Source organism: Thalassophryne amazonica, chromosome 20, assembly GCF_902500255.1.
Source record: "Thalassophryne amazonica chromosome 20, fThaAma1.1, whole genome shotgun sequence".
Lineage (NCBI taxonomy): Eukaryota > Metazoa > Chordata > Actinopteri > Batrachoidiformes > Batrachoididae > Thalassophryne > Thalassophryne amazonica.
In genome coordinates, this window is record NC_047122.1 from 38,185,741 (window position 1) to 38,192,092 (window position 6,352).

Genomic DNA, 6,352 nt, shown 5'->3' on the forward strand with positions numbered 1-6,352 from the left:
TGAGTCCTGGGGGGGGGGGGGTGCATGGTAACCCACCCTAGCCCACGGACTATATGTGTTTGGGCCTAGGCCACTCCTGTGGCGGTGAGACGAATACTACTTATACATCAAATGCTTGCTTTGTTTTAAAAAAATAAAATAAAAAAATCTAAAAGTTTACTTAAATAAAAGTCACTGCTGCTTCATAATAAAAATAGCATATTGTGGAAATAACTTTCAGTTATCAAAGAAAATATATAATGCTGAAAAGTAGTTGTTAGTATTTTAAATAAATGTAAAACTATGTTGAACGATTGATAGTGCAAAATTATGTTGGAGAAATAACCTTTGTATTGAGGGAACTAGTAATAGTAAACTAAAGTCCCTTCGGCTGCTCCTTTGTTTTCTTGACTCGGGTCGCCACAGCATATCCAGTGTAGATCTGCATGTTGATTTGGCACAAGTTTCACGTCGGATGCCCTTCCTGACGCAACTCCACATTACATGGAGAAATGTGGCAGGGGTGGGGTTTGAACCAGCAACCTTTTGTGTGAACCACCTGGCTACCACCCCTGCATGTTTTAGTATTTTCTGGAAAAAAAACTAGTTAGATTATTAAATAGAGTATTAATAAAATATAAATATGATTTGAAATGTTCTCAGAATGGTGAAGCTTTTTGAATTTCTGAATATGCAGTTAAAAAAATTCCTACAAATTTAAAAAAAATATTCTGTAGATATTTGTCATCTATTTCAATAATTATAATTTCTTTTTTGTTGTACTTCATTTTAAGAAATATCTGTGGCATATTTGAAATAATAATAACAATAAAAATAAATATTCAACTTCTTAAAAGGGCGGGGACATGATGATGACGTATCAGTACCTGGAAGTGGAGACAGTGAGAGCTCTTTACTGTTTCCGGCTCTGTTTGAAGCACAACACCTGTTGTCTCACCTGAGAGGTTGCTTATTTCCACCGGAGAGAAAAAAAAAAAAAAACAAAAACGAGTAAACACGACAGTGGACTTTTAGTCGAACGTGTGGATTATATCAGCAGTGTGACAGCAGGTAAGTTTACCGCGTTCTGCTCAAATATTCAGTAAGTGAAGAAAACAAACAGGGCTGGCGGTGAAGGTGAGCTGCTGAACGACATTCCTCATTGTGACGCAACAGGCCCGTTGGTCACAAAGTCCACAAAGTTCTGACTGTTCGCAGTGCGACACAACAGGCCTGTTAACAAAGTTAGCTCATAATAAAGTTCTGACAGTTCTCATTGTTTATCGTACGGCTAAAAGACAAACTTAGAGTCCAGAATCTTAAAAAAATTGTCTTTAAAGCAATAAAGTCTATTTGAAAAGTTAAAAATCTTCCATTCCAAAAAGCTATTCCCAATCCAGACACTGTCTTTACATTTATTTTAAAACATGTTTGGGTTTAGTTTTCAGATTAGAATGTTAATCTACCTATCTGTCAGCCAAAGACATTATTTATGGGGACATTATTTTTACCTTATGTTTTACTGTTGGTGCACAAAGACAGTTGTCAAAGCTCCCATAAGAATAAAAATAAATACAATGAAATAAAACCCGTTTTTAAAAAAAATGCCAGGAGAGCATCTAAGAAATTAAAAGTTTTACCACTTACATATAATTATTTTTCAAAGGTGAAAAGTAGGATGACTTTTTACTTTGTTTGTTTATGATTATTAGATGAGCAGCTTTTCGTCGTCATCATTATTATTATTGGATATTTTTAAAGTTTTGCATGGTATGCTATCTGTCTGCTTGTCGTGTGAATACATTTTGTATAGTATGCAAACTAGGATTAACTTTTTTTTCTTCTTCTTTTTGTGAATCTTGCTGCCATGTGTTGCACTGCATGAGGCAAATGGTGGTCCCACCAGATACTGACTGGTATCCCCCCCAATAAAACAAAACTGCACCTTTCAGAGTGGCCTTTTATTGTGGGCAGTCTAAGGCACACCTGTGCACTAATCATGGTGTCTAATCAGCATCTTGATATGGCACACCTGTGAGGTGGGATGGATTATCTCAGCAAAGGAGAAGTGCTCACTATCACAGATTTAGACTGGTTTGTGAACAATATTTGAGGGAAATGGTGATATTGTGTATGTGGAAAAAGTTTTAGATCTTTGAGTTCATCTCATACAAAATGGGAGCAAAACCAAAAGTGTTGCGTTTATATTTTTGTTGAGTGTATATATAGTGGGTATCGAGAACCGGTTCTTTTCGGGAATCGTTAAGAAATGATTTGATCCACCGACTTCAATAGCCTTTTTGCTTAACAAATCTTTTATCGGTCCTTCAGCGCGGCCGTTGTTTTTGAGGATGTTTATCGGGAAAACTATCATTTCTCTACGTTGATTACAGACCCTGCAGCGGGTCTGTAATCAGCTGTTTCTGCAACTGCTTGAAGCAGTGAAGCAGTGCTCCGACCCGTTGTTTAGTTGGTTCTCTGCTTCACTGCTTTTCAGAAGCAGCAAGTCCATTTCTTAACACCTCTCAAAGCCATTAAAATATGTCAATCGTAAGTCACTTTTGTGTGGATTAAAGTCACTAACTGGGACTCTTGTCTTGTTGCGGGCAAGAAATGAGAATTGCTCTCCGTTCTGTTCCATTTGCACAGCTCCAAACGCTGCGCTCATCTCTGCTGAGTCAAGTTAGAGTCTGGTCGGAATTAATAACTTCAAAGCGAATTACAGTTTTAGATCATATGACACTTCTTTCCAAAAGTAATACAGACAACAAACCAAAAATTTTTTTTTTCTCCCAAAATGAGACATCATCCGTGTTTTATGAATTACATCCTGATGTGCAGTGCAGCCAGCTGAGCTCAGCTCAGAGGCTATGGGGTTACATTTCTGTCATTAATATCTGAAAGTAAATGGTTTTGATAAAAACTACAGATTTTGTTTATTTTATTTATGTCCAGAGATCAAGGATCCAGTGACCAATTTCATATTTATTTACTTTAAGACTCAATAAAATGTTGTTGACATTGAAAACCTGTAACGCCTACTTTTAGTTCACAGAAAATTCAAAAGAGGTATTGATAAGGGAATCAATAAGGAATGGGATCGATAAGCGGAATCGATAATGGCATCAATATCGATAAAATCAATACCCATCCCTATGTAACATAACAAAATGTGGGAAAAAGTGAAGCACTGTGAATACTTTCCGGATGCACTATATACACAGTATAATAAATAAATACACATGGCAAAGTGACCTGGTGCATTTCTGCAGCACGTTCAAGGCTGGGGTGTGGTAGTGATTGGTTCTTAGTGTCCTCAGTGGTTGTGTGTGTGTGTGTGTGTGTGTGTGTGTGTGTGTGTGTGTGTGTGTGTGTGTGTGTGTGTGTGTGTGTGTGTGTGTGTGTGTGTGTGTGTGTGTGTGTGTGTTGATGGAGGCCGCAGCGCTCTGTTGGTTCGTGTTTTTATGGTCCTGAATCTTTTGCCCAGTGGAAGGGGGACAACCAATTTGGGACGTGGGTGGATGGGATCCCGGATAATATTGCTAGCCGTCCTCCGTAGGCAACTGGCATAGATGCTATTCAGATCTGGAAGCTTGGTATCCACAATCCTCTGTGCCATTCTACTGTAGTTATCCAAGCAAAGTCTCTCCAGTTCTCTGCTGTGCAGCTGGAGTGCCACAGTGTGGCACTGTAGCAGAGGATGCTCTCTATTGTGTTCCTGTAGAAATTCACAAGGAGCTGAGTGGGGAGTCTGGTTTTCCTGAGTTTCATAAGAGAAAAGTCTCTGCTGAGCTTTTTCACTATGTAGGTGGTGTGAATTGTCCATCGCAGGTCTTTTGTTATGTGGAGACCCAGGAATGTGATATTGTTAACCCTCAGGATGGGGAACCTGACATTTGGCACCATAACCATGAACACAGGCACACCACAGGGGTGTGTGCTCAGTCCAGCATTCTTCATGCTCTTCACCCAGGACTGCATCCACACTCACTCCACCAACACACTGATAAAGTTTGCAGACGACACTACAGTGGTAGGCTTTATCAGTGATGACAACAAGACGTGGTACAGGGAGGAGGTCAAACACCTGTCGGAGTAGTGGGCAGACAACGACCTGGTTCTCAATACCACCAAAACCAAGGAGGTCATCACAGACTTCAGGAGGACCAGGAGAGTCTCACGGCCCTTACTACACATCAGCAGAGAAGAGGTGGAGAGGGTGGTCTTAATAAGGTTCCTTGGCACCCACATCACCAAGGATCTGACATGAACATCACAAACCCACAACCTGGTGAAAAAGCCCAGCCGAAGATGCTCTTCCTGAGGAAGCTGAAGCAGGCTGCTCTGGCTCCACGGCTGCTCAGAAACCTCTACAGAAGCACCATCAAGAGCATTCTCTGCCAGGGCTGCACAGTGTGGTACAGCAGCTGCATGGCAGAGGACAGAAAAGATCTGTCCCGGGTGATGAAGATGGCACAGAAGATTGTAGGAGCTAAGCTTCCAGGCTTAGATTCTGTGTATGTTAAGCGTTTGCAGAGGAAAGCACGGGCCATCTGCAAGGATAACAGCCACCCGGGACATTCCCGGGTTGTTCCTCTGCCATCGGGAAAGAGGTACCGCACTATAAGGACACGGACTAATAGGCTAAGGAACAGGGTCATTCCATGTCAATTCAACGAGGGCCTCACACACTTTGTCTCAGATTTTCTTCAAATTTTAATCAAATATTCCAAGACTGTTGAGAACAACAAATCTGAGGTTTGAGGCCTGTAGGCCAAATAGTTTCTGAGATATGGCCAATTTAGTGTGCATGGGGTCTGCCATTTTTAGGCAGAAATTATGGCTGTCATTTCTGGAGCCATGTTCAAGGTAGAATATCTCAGCAAATAATGGACTTAGAGGCCTGAAATTTTCTGTGGCAGTTGTCATGGACACTCAGACTTGTCAAACAACAGACATTGACACTAAACTGTGAAGTTTATATATGCTCAAACTATGGAAAATATTACATTGACTACTGTGAGCATCCATGTTTGAGACACTGAAGCATACATTACACTCAAAGAAGCCTTTCCATTTCTTGGCTCCTTAATGCCAGCTATACTGGCTATAAAATATGTAAATTTGGCATATCTGTGGTAAACAGTTATTGTGGGAGAAACCCCTGAAATCTGAAAAAAACATTTTGTGGTTGAATTATATTAGAAGAAACATTCATGTGGGCAGTAAATAAAACTCTTCAAACTGATTCCATTTTGAAGGTATTGATATCTACTTTATGTGTTATAAATATGGCCTTTATGAAACTCCTTCCTGGTTAATTTAAGCATCCAATTATGACTAATTTGTGCATTTGCAAATGTATTTCTGGCGCTGAAATGACAATTTCATTTTAATTGTGTCCACACACTGCATTCATATGATTCATGGCACACCCCAGAATTCTTGCACATAGATCTGCCAGGGGGATTCCCCAAGGTTTCCCTAACCCTAACCCTCATCACTGACAGTGATTCGGGGGGATGGTCGGTTGTAATTTATTGTTTGTATTATAACGTTTGGAAAGAGGTGTGATTTGATTTAAAACTGCAAATTGCTCTGAAGTTATTAATTCAGACTGAAATCTGCGCAACTCTTTGGAGCTGTGCATTTAGTCTCATAAAACAGAGGATATTATTATCATCATTATTATTATTATTTCCTTTACCTGATGGACAACTTCAGTTTACGCACGGCTGGTGCTCATGCAAGAGAACCATCACGTAAAACTCCAATGTGGAACGTTGGACGTTTCTTGCCTGCAACAGTGTAAGAGTCCCAGTTCGTGACTTTAATCCACAAAAAGCTGATTCAGGATTGATGTCTTTAAATGGCTTTGAGAGGGGTTAATGAAGACATTGCAGACCTGCCGCTGGAAGTGAAGCAGAGAACCAGTGAACAGCGGGTCGAAGTGCTGCTTCGTTGCATCAAGCTTCAAGCAGACCCGCCGCAGTCTGCATTCAGTGTAGAGAAATGAACATTTCCCTTTAAACACCCTCAAAAACAACAGCCGCTCCAGTGTCCCAAACCAAAGGACTGATAAGGAAATTGTTAAGCTTTCTGACTTTGGTCCGTGGTGTATTCAATGTGCATTGGAATAAAATCAATGCAAGCAGCCAGCAAGCAATGCAACACGATTCAGTCCATCAAATGAATCGATGCACACTGAATGAATCGATGCACTCGGATCGCGTTTGTATCTAGATACAGATTCATATTGATTAATCTCCACATGCCTACTGAACACCACTGTGTCATATGTTGCACCTCTTCTCTGTGATGGGTCTCATCATCTCTTGTTAACAGACCCACTATAGTGTTGTCATCTGCAAAT

The 6,352-nt window shown here is 40.5% G+C and overlaps 1 protein-coding gene across 1 annotated transcript in view; it reads left to right on the forward strand.

Moving 5' to 3' along the window:
* The first annotated feature begins 887 nt into the window (after positions 1-887).
* Positions 888-6,352, forward strand: part of LOC117502127 (transmembrane protein 79-like) — a 29,242-nt gene continuing 23,777 nt past the window's right edge. The window contains exon 1 of the mRNA XM_034161135.1: positions 888-1,050. The gene's annotated coding sequence lies outside the window, so the exon portion shown is untranslated. The remainder of the gene's footprint in view (positions 1,051-6,352) is intronic.